This window comes from Pleurodeles waltl, chromosome 10, assembly GCF_031143425.1.
Source record: "Pleurodeles waltl isolate 20211129_DDA chromosome 10, aPleWal1.hap1.20221129, whole genome shotgun sequence".
Classification (NCBI taxonomy): Eukaryota; Metazoa; Chordata; class Amphibia; order Caudata; family Salamandridae; genus Pleurodeles; species Pleurodeles waltl.
The window spans coordinates 257,138,204-257,152,801 of record NC_090449.1 but is presented as its reverse complement, the minus strand read 5'-3'; the positions used below and the strand labels follow the sequence as shown (position 1 = coordinate 257,152,801).

The 14,598-nt window shown below is 46.3% G+C and overlaps 1 protein-coding gene across 3 annotated transcripts in view; it reads left to right on the top strand.

The window, feature by feature from the left end:
- The window catches only part of RHBDF1 (rhomboid 5 homolog 1), a 337,002-nt gene that overhangs the window by 210,507 nt on the left and 111,897 nt on the right, over nucleotides 1–14,598 (top strand). The gene's annotated exons all lie outside the window — the stretch shown is intronic.

The following is a 14,598-nucleotide window of genomic DNA, read 5'->3' as shown; positions in this document are numbered from 1 at the left end:
GTGGGTTGCGGCCACGTGGGAACGCGCTGGATCACCACAGCAGGAGCAAGCAAAGAAAAGAAGTGCCTAATCTGAGGGCTGACGCAGAGTTGATGCCATATCAGCGCATAAAATTTATAGGGACGCAGGAGGAAATAAACTGCAGAAGCAACGGACCTAGGTGGCGCCTGCTGGTGAGTGCGTAGTGGGGAAAAAGTGAGGCCGCCTGACACCCTCAGGCACTGTGTCGCAGTTAGACCCCTATACGCCACAAGGGACGCGCCGCCGGCGCCGAAACACTTAACCACTGCGATAAAATTAAGCAACACAAAGCTGAACTCAGAGAACAGCAATAATTTTGAACGGGAACCACCTGATGGGAAAACCAAAGACCCCGCATGCGCCCCCAGGAACCATGGACCCTACTAAGCCGCCTCTATCATCCGGGGCTACAGACACATACCAAACCCTTCAGAAAATGGAAGAGACATTGCAAACGCACTCTACACAATTCGAAAAAGTGCTGCAAGCCATACTTGATACTAAAACAACTCTGGAGTCGAAGATTGGCTCAATTACAGAAGATGTTAACCTGCTTCGCGCAGACCAACAGGCGCTAGCAGAAAAGGTCGCTGAGCTTGAAAAAGACACGTCGCACCTCACACCATCTATGCTTGAGGTTAGATCCCAACTGAATGCTATAACAGCAGAAGTTGAGACACTTAAACGCAGAGCCGAAGAAACCGAAAGCAGATCGCGTCGAAATAACATCCGGTTCGTGGGATTTCCGGAGCGCGCCGAAGGCCCCAACACAGAACTCTTTATCGAACGGTGGCTGATTGAATCGGTGCTGAAAAATAACGTTCCAAAGTTTTTTTCAATAGAACGCGCCCACAGGGTCCCGGGCAGACCTCCACATCCGGGTGCTTATCCACGTCCCCTCATAGCAAAACTACTGAACTACCGCAATAGAGACCTTATATTACAACTACTCCGAGAAATAGGCCCAATACACTATGAGGACACGCAAATAACCGCCTATCCGGATTTCACAGTAGAGGTACAAAAAAAACTAAACTCATTCTACCGGATCAAGGAGCGTCTAAGAGAGCACAGTATTAAATACTCCTTGTTGTTCCCCGCTAAACTCCGCATACAAGACAATACTCGCACTCTATTTTTCACTACTCCTGAAGACGCATGGACATGACTTCATGCAAAAGGTCTAGCTGACCTACTACCTCCTAACGACAAAAGCCTACCACCGAGGAATAAACGTAGATCTCGTAGTAAACAAGACAACCAACCTTCCCCTGAACAATCACGAGTTGAACGATCGCTACTGCTACAGTCTACGCTGCGTTTTGCCAATGTATCACCGACATCTTTATCTGGGCAATCAGAAGCGGATCCTGACCTAGAGTTAAACTCCGACTCAACGGAAACTGCCCGAGGTCCCAACCTCACTCCACGATCAGCAGATGACATTTAATAAATTTATGCCCCTGTACACTGGAGGCCGTTCCATTTGTTGTTCCTAGCTGGATATTTTCGTCGTTTGTAATCGCATAATCACTTTCCATACCTCGTGTGCTCGGCTCGCTGCCGCTCCTGCCGGGCAAAGAATCCAGCATACGCAAAATAGGCCGGATCTAAGACACTCAACCACCTGTAGTCATGGAACACCCCCCGCTCCATATGGACCGTTATCCCACGATGACAAGTTTCATTACCCCCTTGTTTTTACCACAACTGCTACTGTTGCTAAATATAGTAGATTTCATAGCTGTAGTTGAATGGAACGTTTTACTGTTATATGTATTGACATGTACTATTTGCAGAGTGCCACACCACAATGTAAACCTTAAAGGCAGGCCACATATTTCAGTATCTAAGAGGCTAGATAATATGTATAGGTATCAAATAACAAAAACAATCGGGCTTGTGCAACCACAGGCGGTACCCCCTCACTTTATCTCACTTAAATCCCATGGCATCCCAAAATAAGAGCTATACCACACACTATAAAATTCTCACATGGAATGTAAAGGGCATGGCATCCGTAAGCAAAAGGCAACAAATTTATACATACCTCAAGAGGCACCAAATACACATAGCCATGTTGCAAGAGACCCACTTAGATGAGTCCTCGTTGGCATATACCAAAACAAAATGGAAAGGCTAATTATATGGGACCACCTTCTCGACGTACGCCAGAGGAGCTATAATCTGGATAGCCCCTGGGGTCCCGTATACTATGTCCCGCAAACAATGCGACCCAAACGGACGGTATGTAGTACTGGAGGGTACTTTAGACGGAGGCCCCTTAGCCCTGATAACACTATACACTCCTAATACAAACCAACGTGACTTCCTAGGAACATTGGGCAGTAGCATGCTCAGCGACCCCGCAACAAATGCTATATGGGGCGGGGACATTAACTGCGTTCTAGATATCTTGAAAGACCGCTCTACCCCCCCTCTGGATCACACCCCGGCTAAACGAGCATCGCTCGACCTGGTAGATTGGGCTTCAAATAACGGGCTAAGCGAAATTTGGAGAACTTCCCATCCCACACTACGTGAGTACTCGTTCTATTCACCAGTGCACAAACTTTACACTAGATTGGATATGTTCTTCGCTACACCTAGCATAATCCCAAAAGTAACTACATCTGGCTACCTAGCCCGCACTATATCAGACCATAACCCACACTACTTCATATTGCTATGGGGCTACACACATGCCCGTATTCCAACATGGCGCCTGCACCCAGACGCCCTGACTGACCCCCCCTTTTAACACTGAATTGGCCACATGCCTGTCGACCTATTTCTCTCTAAATAAAAACACAACATCAAACCGAGCTACTGAGTGGGATGCCCATAAAGTAGTAATTAGAGGTCACTCTCTGGCAGCATCTGTGGGCATTAAGAAAATGCTGACCACAGAGTTATTAAAATTGGAAGCCAAAATACATAGGGCGGAGGTTGAAGTCTCAACAAACAATACCCCACCAGAAACACTGATATCACTGAAAGCAAAATACAGAGAAACGGATGACAGTCTTAGCAGGCACGACTATAGACACTTTAAAACGAGACAACATGCTGAGGGGGACAGATCGGGCAAATTGCTGGCGTGGTTAGTGCGTCAATCACCGCAATCATCGCCGATAGGAGCTATCAAATTACAAACAGCAATAGAGGTTAACACTCAAACTGACATCAACAAGGCCTTCTACACGTATTATCGCACGCTATACCAATCTTCTATCCCCCCTACAGAACAACAACTGGCCGAATTTCTAGTCCAGATTCCCCAAAACTCGAACATCGTCAACAGCACAGATATCCTAGACTGCCCCATTACTATCGAGGAGCTTCGCTTGGCCCTCTCTCAGATGGCACGTGGCAAGACCCCTGGCACAGATGGTCTACCACCAGAATATTACAACTCACAAAGCACTCACTTGCTACAACCCCTGTTAGAGGTGTTTAATGAAGCGTGCAATAGAAAACAATTGCCTGACTCTATGAGGGAAGCATTAATAGTAGTCCTGCCAAAACCAGGGCATGATCCATTGGATGTCAGATCACATAGACCACTCTCTCTATTGAATACTGATTGCAAACTTCTAGGGAAAATCCTAGCAAATAGATTGCTACCCCATTTGCCACACTTAATACACCCTGACCAGTCGGGTTTTATCCCGGGAAGAAACACCTTTTTTAATATAAGGCGCCTAATCCGTATTATGCACAATACCACTGACCCAAATAGTGTGACCGTGCCACTAGATATAGAGAAGGCGTTTGACACGCTGGGTTGGGAATATTTATTCAGCACCCTCAAGACGTTTGGATTCCGGAGTGGCTTCATTAATTGGATTACTACACTATATTCCAAACCAACAGCCCGAGTTAAAACCGGTCAGGTGGTGTCTGAGGCCTTTCCTGTGAATAGAGGAACCAGGCAGGGCTGCCCGCTCTCATCATTGCTGTTCGCGATAGCTATGGAACCACTCGCAATCAAGCTCAGGAGATGCGCACATAGATGGGGTATAAGGGAGTTCGACACATATCACATAATATCCTTGTACGCAGATGACGCCCTGGTATATTTGCGCAATCACTCTGTCTCTTTGCCTAAGATAATGCATATACTGAACAGGTTTGCTCTTGTATCTGGCTTACACGTGAATTGGACTAAATCCTGTATCTTCCCTCTCACTAGTTTGCCCTCTGAACAACGAGCATCTCTCCCCATGCACCAACTACCATGGTCGCACCAAACCTTTAAATATTTGGGTGTTCAAGTATATCACTCTATGTCAGACCTAAGGGAAGGCAAATTAGATAGGCTGCTTCGCTCTACCCGAGGCTCCTTGACATTTTGGAGTTCCTTGCCCTTATCGCCTATGGGCCGGATAGCAATAGTCAAGATGCTAATATTACCGAGATTCTTATATTATTTCTCTGCACTCCCGCTGACCTTACCATGCTCATTTTTCCACAAAGTGCATACCCTACTAACGGACCTGCTCTGGGGCAGAGACAGACGCAGAGTAGCCCTAACTACCACACAATATCCACAAGAGGAGGGTGGTCTCGGCATGCCGAACCTTGAGCTATATTATGCAGCAGCCCAACTTTAATGGGTCACTAAATGGCTCAACGAGCCGTCCAATGCAGAGTCTACAGCAATAATGGCTTATACAACCCCAACAACGATACTGACATGGTTATTAACAGGTCTCCCTCACTTACTACATAATACTCCCTTACTTGACTCGGCCAGACACTGCTGGAAGAGATACGTGCAAGGCAAAATGCAACCCCTCCCCTACTCTCCCCTAATTCCAGTACCACAGCTGCCGGGCATCCACGCCCTATCATCTCATCATGATGTACGAGCGGTAAATACTTTGAACACAGGAGACCTATACAGTGACTCCAGAGCAATCAAGTTTGCAGATCTGGTGGCTGCGGAGGTAATGCAACCACAAGCCTTTCTGACATTCAGTGTCATAACTAATCTCCTACGTAACATATGGGGCTGCGGTCACAATGAACCAAACTAATCCCTCCTACTTACTGCAATACTCTATGGGCGAGGCGAAACGCGCTGTTACTAAACTATACAAAATACTTCTAACAAGAAGCTGCGAAGCTCTAACCCAGGTCAAGCATCGCTGGGACTCTGCCCTTCCTGCACCAATTGCACAAAAATCCTGGGACACAGCCCTCACTTCGATCAAGTCCGTATCTCGCAACTTCAGACTAAGATATACGCAATTTAATTATGTGCATCACGCATATCTCTCCCCAGCTTGTATTCATAAAATATACCCAGGAGCTAACTCCATATGTCCAAGATGCGCTACCCCAGCAGCAACTTTCTACCACATGGTCTGGGAATGTCACACGATCAACACTGGCTGGAACCAAATAGTTTCTACAACTGCAGACCTGATAGGCCAGCTGCTAACTCCTACTCCAGAATCCTGTCTGCTTAATATACGACACAGCACAAAAAGAGATAAACACATTCACAAGTTTGTAGATTTAGCATTCGTGACACACAAACGCCTGATAGCTACACATTGGAAGGCTCCATATGCCCCTCCCCACTCCCTCTGGCTACGAGACCTACATGATTACACATTGGCGGAATCTCAAACCCTGAGGCAATCACAGCACAGAGGTCAGACACAAGGCGGGACCGAAAGCTGGGACCTCTTTGTAGTTAGAATCGAATCCAGAGATGACAAATACCCACCATGAGTTAATACCTTCAACATTCTTAAGATACGCTATCACTAAAACTATCCATAACAATTGAGTTTGCCGAAAACAGATCCATGCCACTGTAACACCAGGCCTAGCCCATAATATACATACCCATCAGCCGCTCCATGATACTGTTATTCCCCTACACCAAAGCGCACATACAGAAATGTAGCCCTTACGGCCTGTACAGTTATATGCTCCCACTATAATAATTGACGCCAACATATATATTTAAGAATAATAATTTCCATGTCAAGTGTTACTAGTTATATAATGTTTATGGAAAGCCAGTACACTAAAATACAGCTGTGTTGGGCAGTGTAATGTACAAACATTAAGAAAAGCACATGGAGAGAAGCTGGGTGTTTTCTCACCAAAAAATATGTAATGTACTGATACTTTTGTGCCTTGTTTTGTATTAAGTTTAATAAACAGATTTAAAAAAAAAAAAAGTAAGAGTTTGCTTTTCTTAACTCCACCTTCAGGTACCTTGAAGATATATATATATATATATATATATATATATATATATATATATATATATATATATATATATATATCTTCCAGGTACGTAGATGTGGCGTTATGAATAGTAGATATATACTTAACTATATGCACTTACCTTCACAGTATTTTCCTCCTCCATTATTAATCCAAAAAATTATAGAGGGATGATATTTGGGAGACAGTTTATTGACATATAACCTATTACTGAGTGAGCTGTTGAATGGTAACTGGGACGAACCGTGATCAAACTGAAATGTCAGGGTTCAACCTTGAATTTGTACTATAATAGTACTAAACTCACCATCAACACTATGAAATCACAAATTAGAGTCGTCTGAAAAAAATGCACGACGTTTTACTCAAGAATGAGGGATTGGAATCGAGGTACAGTTAGTTCTTATAAACATCGGGCCAGTAACAGGCAAAGTGCTACAACTAATATTCTTATGCCGTGAATGGCCTGATTTGATTTAGGACACTGGCTGGAGGTATGTCTGAGAAACCACTTCTAAGGTTCATTGTAAAAACGTTGTTCCAATTGCTCTGTTTGAAGCTGTGCCATTACTATCTGAAAAGCCATTAGATTTCAAAACACTTAAAAGTTAAAGCCCGAAGAAAGATGTTTTCATGCTCCGATCTCTTGTTATTAAAGGCTTGTGGTTTGAACCAGGGCTGTGCTCCTTTAACTAAGAAGCTGACACTATAGGGTTAAAATGTATTATTAGACTGTCAAGAGATACTTCTCCCTGTATTGTTTGTCTTTGCTTGAGGGACCTAATTGTTGCCGAAAATGTTTAGGGACTCTTAAGAAGTGCCAGGGTACATCGACTGTTTACTGTGTATTACTTGGAGGTCAGACTGAGGCCCTTGCTGAAAGTGATTCAGAAGAACATCTAAAGAGAGCCTTTCTGGTGCATATTTCTCTTCAGATTCTCTTTTGAGAAAGATGTGGTTTGTATTAGGATTAAATCATCATTGGTGAACCTGTGTCTGCGTAAAGCTAAACCAGAGTTGGCAGGTTCTCTGTCTTTTGTTCCTTACCCCTCCTTTCGAGGCTGGGGCGCACATTACTGAATTAAAAAAGTAGAAAAGATGCAGATCCTTTGGGGATGGATAGCAGCACCTGTAGTAGTACGGTTCTTAATGAGTTGAGTTGTTTACTTCTCATACGCCCGAATTTGACAAATGCTTAGAAGAGAGGTATTCGGTCGGTAGGCAAATAGTGTATTTATCCTTGCATCGAGCATGTCTGCAAAGCTGAACACAGTTGCACGTGCTACTTAGCTTCTTTGTGGGGTGATATTTTGAAAAAATAAGCGTGTTTTGTAGTTAAAATTGAGTAATTTGTTTTAATCCACAAAATGTTTCAAGGGCTGCAGCTTCAGATATGTTCCTACTCGCGACATACACTACCTGGGAAAAGGCATGGACGATGCCTCACTTTAACAGTAGACTAATATAACTCAAGGTTGTCATCATGAGAAGGATCAGATGTCTATTCTCTCTACAGAGCGGCACATGTGTTGTCCCTGTTCATTAAAAAAAAAAAACACTCAGAACGGTAAAATGGGTATCGATATAGGCAATCAGCCCACACCAATGCATACCGTAGGGAAGAAGGAATTACACTAACGCATTTTCAGGCATAAAGAAAAGAATCCAAACAAGATTGCATTCATATTTGATGCAATGTTTTAGTGAAATCTAATGAGCAGTAAGTTGCACAACTTCTGTGGTAAAATGTTTTCCTCGGAGTAGCACTATGATCACAGAGCGCCACAGTTCCAGGTCCTAAAACTAGTGATCACATCAGACACCCCGGCGACAGAACATCTGACACGTGACAATTTAGAGAGTTAAATCTGCCATTAACTGCCTGAGAAAAGGAAACGCTCCAAGACAAGACCGCCTTGGAGATATTATCTGTTAAAAAAAATAAACTGGTGTTGAGGGAAATACTGTTAGACACGTTTATTACCTTTTTATGGAATGAAAGATCCTAGAGAGCTGGCCTACAGCCACATCTTCCGAAGAAAGCTATTAAACATACTGCTCAAAGTGAGTGAACTTGTCCAAATGTCACTCTGGGGGTGCAGGTTTTCCAGTTTACTAACAAAGTAGCAATAATGGAATAAGACAAATCTTTATCTATACTTTCTTATTATGGAGAAAATGCCCCCAACATATTGTTTCAAGATTTTTGTTGGACATCTTGTCAAAGTTGTGCTGTGCTAGGGAATTCATGGGTAAACTGAAGGCGATGACTGGAAGCATGTTGACCACTTTTGTGATTAACAACTATTTAGGCCATGAAATTAGTATTTCACAAAGTAAAGACGGGATCTGATACAGGTTCTGTTGTGTGTTATTGCACAGATCATTTGCTCAGTAGGGCTATTTAGCGGGTGTCAAACATAAAAATAAAAAAAACTGAAATTTGCCTTCATTCAAATTATATTCTAATATCTACTGATAGGCATATCTGACAGAAACATTACATCAGTTTGAGGAGTTACCATGGCAGTAGAGTGCTTAGTGTTTAATATAGTGTGGCTATGCAATATTGCACTGTACAAGCAGCTATAAAGAATTAGAATGACACACCTTCTGAAATCAGGCTCCATAAATCCTATCTGATATTCAAATACTCGATACCAGAAACCTGCCCCAGCCCCCAAAACTTCTATTAACTTGGAATGAAAACTCCTCAGATCTTCTATCATACTCCTACGTGTATAACATTAGAAGGTAGATGACGTATCTCAGTATCCATTTAAATATTAGGGATTTCTACTATATCAGGGGATCAGATCTTAGCAATTTTACATTATGCAAGCACCTCCTATTTTGCTACATTTTGCGGTGATCTTAAATCAAAACATTTTAGTGGTATTCCTAAAATACGGCTATAAAAATTATTTTTCTTTTTTTTATAACCACATTTTTATTGATATTAATAAATCTGAAAACTGTGTATACACCCCGAGCTCCCAACATTATCAATAACAGAAAGTGCATAGCAAGGCTCACATTTCACTACTGATTCGCCAACATTAAGTGTTACATTACAGTATGACTCCATGGTAGGTTCACCACTTCCCCCATATTTTATCATGTTTTTCCAGGATCCCTCGGGCAGCATAAAATGTTTTTTCTTGGTGCGCACACCAATCCGCCCCCACTCTCCATCCCTCCAACGATGGACTTCTGGGTTGCCGCCACATGCTGGCAGTATCCCTTTTGGCTACGAGGCATGCATCCCCTACAAATGTCCAGTCTGTGCAGGGCCACCCAATTCCTCTAGAAGCTCCAGCAGTGCAATTTTGGGACTCAGGTCTATTGAAAGCCCTAGGACCTCTGCTAATTCACTGCCAATCCCCTCCCAGAAGGTCCATAACTGAGGACACCTCCAGATCACCTGAAAGAAGTCTCCCTCAGAAGACCACACCTGACACAGGTAGACATTTTTTAGAGCCTTTCTGGGGTTAAATAGGTTGCATGTAGTCGGTTAAACTGTATCATCCGTAGCCTAGCTGAGATGGCTGACTCCCTGGAAGCCAGTGCCACCTCCCGCCAGTCTTCGTCATCTGGCTCACGAACCCAGTGTACCAACTTCTGCCGCAGGTGGTCAAACCCATATTGTTCCTTCAGAGCCTGGAATTATACAAGGGTACCCCCTGTGTACACGTCCCCCAGGTAAGGCACCAGGTAAGGCACCAGTCCCATTTTATTAATCTGATTGTCTGCCTCCAGTAACCAGTAACCTATCTGGCCAGGAATCCTTCCTCCATATAGCATACCCAACAGGCAGCCAAAGCCCACCTCATGGATTTTAGGCCGGTATGCCGGGTTATCCCAACCCCCCATGAACCAGTCATTTATAGGTACCACCTGAGCCACTAAGTAATTGATATATAGATCCGGGACCACCAGCCCCCCTTCATACAGTGACTTCCGTACAGTATTGTACGCCACTATGTGTCGCCCTCCATTCCATATGAAACTAGTAAATTTTGACGTGAGTGCTCAGAACCACTCCCTTGGTATCAGATATGGGTAGTTCGTGAGAGCATACAAGTATCGGGGAACCACATCATTTTGAGGAGGGCAGTAAGCCCAACGGGGTTTAAGGGGCAGTCTATCCAGCACTGCAGGTCCCTCTCCAAGTGTGTTGATAGGCCTCTAAAGTTTATCATTCTTGCTAATTAAGGCAGAAGAGAGATGTGGATCCCAAGGTACCTAAACGCATTCCTCCGCACTGAGAATTGGGGCACCACTGTCGACCCTCCGCATCCCCCCTTATCTCCACCAGTGTTGATTTTTTAGTGTTGACTAGAAGCCCGGATACCTCCCCAAACCTCGCCAATAGTTCCACACATCTAGGGCCTGATGAGGGCAGATCTCCCAAGAACACAAGGACATCATCAGCGTACAGTGCCACTCCATCCCCCATCTCCAGCCCCACATCAGAGAGTCACTCTGCAACAGGCATGCCAGGGGTTCAATAGCCAGCGCGAATAGCAGCGGGGACAAGGGCCATCCCTGACACGTTCCCCGCTGGATAGGAAATGTGGGAGCGAGTACTCCGTTCACCCGGACCTGGGTTGTGGGGTGATGATGCAGGATGCGGATCATTCGACAGATCACCTGCCCCAGCCCCATACATAGTAGGATCACCACCATGTATTCCTATGAGATCATGTTGAATGCCTTGCAAAAATCAATAAGGAGTAGGGCGAGAGGACCATTGGATAGTGAACCACGGAATAAGGCCACTTGAACTCAGCAGATGCGCATTGGTCAGGGGGCAGTCCCTCCTTTAGCAGGACAACAATTGTAGTGCAATCTAGTTCAGGGGGAAAAACTTCCTTCGATCAGAGCATCTGCATAAAATTGCCGAAGATGAGGCACCAACAGTGACCAGAACCTTTTGTAGTACTCTATTGGGTACCCATCCGGCCCGCTGTCTTCGCCCATTGAGCTCAAATATAGTGGTGTCGACCTCGTCTGCCGTCAGTGGTTGGTCTAAGTCCTGGACAAGGTTAGACAGGATAGTCAGTACCGGAAGGTCCCACACTACAGAGCCCTCCTCTGCCAGATGCGGTAGGGGGTCTCTAGCATATAGGTCTTGATAGTAAGTCACAAAGACCTGAGCTATCGCTTCCAATTCCACTTGGGTGTTTCCCTCCCTATCACGTTTAGCTGGCACGACCCTGGCTGCAGCTCCATGCGTTGCCAGTCAATAGAGCAATTTGCCTGGCTTATCCCACATCCTATATACTCTGCTGGTTGATGCCTGACAGCATTGCTTGGCCTCCTCTAGGGGTATCTGGCATAGTTCAGACCGTGCCAGGGCCAGTTGACGCTGCACCGCCTGTGTATTCAAGTGCCTGGTCTGGCCCTCCAACTCTAGTATCTTCACCTCAAGCTGGGCACATCTCGTCCTCTGGCATTGCTCCTGTCCCCAGATGTAGCTTTTAATAATGCCACGCATTGTTGGCTTACATGCTGCCCACAGTGTCACCTTTGAATCCACCGAGCCCTCATTGCAAGGGAAGAAGGCCTCAAGTTCCTCCTCGACAAACTCGGCACACGCCGGGGACTTCCAATACCAAGTGTTAAGTCTCCAGGTCGGCCGCTGTCCCTGGTGCCCAGCACCCCAATCTGCCAACAACGGTGCGTGTATCCAAACCGACCTCAGGTTCATCACATCTGTTGCCGGAACCCACCCACCAAAGGTCAGTTTGGGGCTCAGTGTCATGGTCAGCAGACTGATGGGCGTAGGCACGCTTGTGCGGGGGCCAGACCCGCCAGACATCGTAAAGGCCCCACGAATTCGCCCAAGCTTTAAGGCACGCAGATCTGAGGCGTCAGGTGGAACTGGGTTCCGCAGAGACATCCCCAAGGGGGTCCAGCACCACATAGAAATCTCATTTGACTAGTGTAAAGCCGGCCGGGAGAGACACCAACAGCGATCCAAGCACTTCACAGGTAGGTTGCAAGAGATTTGGGGGAACATAGCAGGACATCAAGTTGTACTGCTTCGCCTCTATCTGACCCTTCACTCTGATGTACTTGCCCAAGGGGTCCTCGTGAACCTTAGTCACTGTCAGAGGTAGTGACTTGTGTAACAGCAGGGCCCCTCCACGGGACCCACGCGTGAAACCAGAGTGGTAGACCATGTTGTATCCAAAATATCCCAAGAAGGAGCAGTGGGTCCCCAGTAAATGTGTCTCCTGCAGTAGGACCACCCCCAGGGCATGCCTCTTAATGTATCTAAGTACTGCAGTCCGTTTGATGCGGTCTAGGAGCCCATTAACATTCCACGAACTTACTGAGATCATGTTGAGTGTAGAAATGGATGTGTGCAGCCCATGAGGCACCCGGACGGACAAAGGGCAGCCCGTGGGGGCGGCGGACCATAATGCTGGAAGCTTTTTAAGCCAACACTTATTCTACCTCAGTGTCCCAGAACCTGTGCGTGGAAATCATCAGTAATACACGTGGGCTTCATCTGAACTTGAAGACAGCAATTAGTGATGACTACTATACTAAAAGGAACAAGTCCCCTTCCCACCTAATCCCACCACCACCCCACCCTCCCTAGAAGCATCTGTCACCCCCATAAACATTTTGAAAACTGTGGTAACTCGTGGAGGTGTCAGACAACCTGCAAATAGGTACCTCCGACCAACGTATGGATGCTCTGCCTGACAGGTACATTCACATTAGCAGTAAACAATAAGGGGGGCAATAATTGGCACCATAAATTTCAACTGTGACGTCAACCCTTCCACTGCCCCAGGACCTCCCAGGATGGAAATGACCAGCCACCACAATCAAGCCCCCTCAGCCATATATCAGTGCATAGTACTTGTACAACCTCAGTATTTTGGGTCAAGATTTCTCGAGAGCAAGTCAAGGAGGGCCACCATCATAATTAAAGATGGCCGGTGTGTCTGATAGAGAGGAGTCCTGCGTTTCCGCCTGTGGCCGATCCACACCTTGAATCGGACTTGCCGAGAGCTACCCCCCCACCCCAACGGTGCCTCGTATTTCACCTCTGATGGCGCTCACAGGCCTCTCCAGCCGGCCTCGGTAGCAGAACAGCAGAACCATCCATGAGGCCCCCCCACAGATCCACTTCAGGGGCGCAATTCCCGCTTTTCCATCGCCCATTCCCAAGCCTGCTGCAGTGTTTCAAAGAAAAGGGTAGAGTTGCCGTAGATAACCTTAAACTTTGCCAGGAAGAGGAGCATGTAGTGCATGTTTAGCACCCGCAGTTTCTGCTTGACTTCCTCATACGATCGTCGACGTTGTTGAACACCTCGAGTATAGTCCGGGAAGATCAGAATTTTTGTATTGGAGTACCGTACCACCGCCTGGAAGCGAGCCTCCCACAGAACAGCATCCCGGTCCCTGTAATTGAGGAGCCGAACCACAACAGGCCGGGAGGGAGCCCCAGTCGGGGGCGTTTTGGCTAGCACTCGGTGTGCTCGTGCCACCACAAAACACCATGATAGCACGTCCTCAGGAACCCAGGAGCGGAACCAAGTCTCCATGAGCTCCTCCATTTTGCCTCCTGCTATCTCCTCCGGCAGACCCACCAGGCGAAGATTGTTTCTGCAAGAGCAGTTCTTGGCATTCTCTGCCCTTTCCTCCTGACCGGCCACCTTGGAGGTGAGCTGAGAGACCCTTGTATGGAGGGAGGCCAGCGTATCCTCTGCTGTGGAAACTCTAGTCTCCGTCTTCGTCACCCTCTCAGTCACGCACCTGAGGTCCTGACGCACCAGGGAGAGGTCCACACGGAGTCGGTCCACCTGGGACTCTACAGCCTCCCTTAAGTCCTGGATTGCCTTTAGAAGCGCCTCCATATCCAGCGGGTGAGGGTCTCCTCTGCCTCTTTAACCGCACCTTGCGCTGAGCCCGGGCCCGTGTCCCTAGGCGCAGTGTATTGATCCATTTTTGTCTGCTCCACCTTAGTATGGGGGGGCTTGTCGCGTCCTATGTCTCCAGGTGCACCCAACCGAGTTGCCGGCCCCCAAAAGGAGAGCAGGTCGTCAAGGAGCAAATACCAGTACTACCCGGGCCGCTGACTGTTAATTATTGGAAACTGAGTGAGATGGGTATGTAGATAAGTTCACATTAATGTAAAGAAACCTACAAGCATACATAGTTAGCAACTAAAATACCTAAATAAAAAACGTAAGTTTTTTAAATTACTTCATCCAATTGACTTCACTTATGCTGATCACAAAAAGTATGTAGTGGCATATGTCCATGGGGAAGATTTCTACAGAAAGTGTTTCAAAATGGATA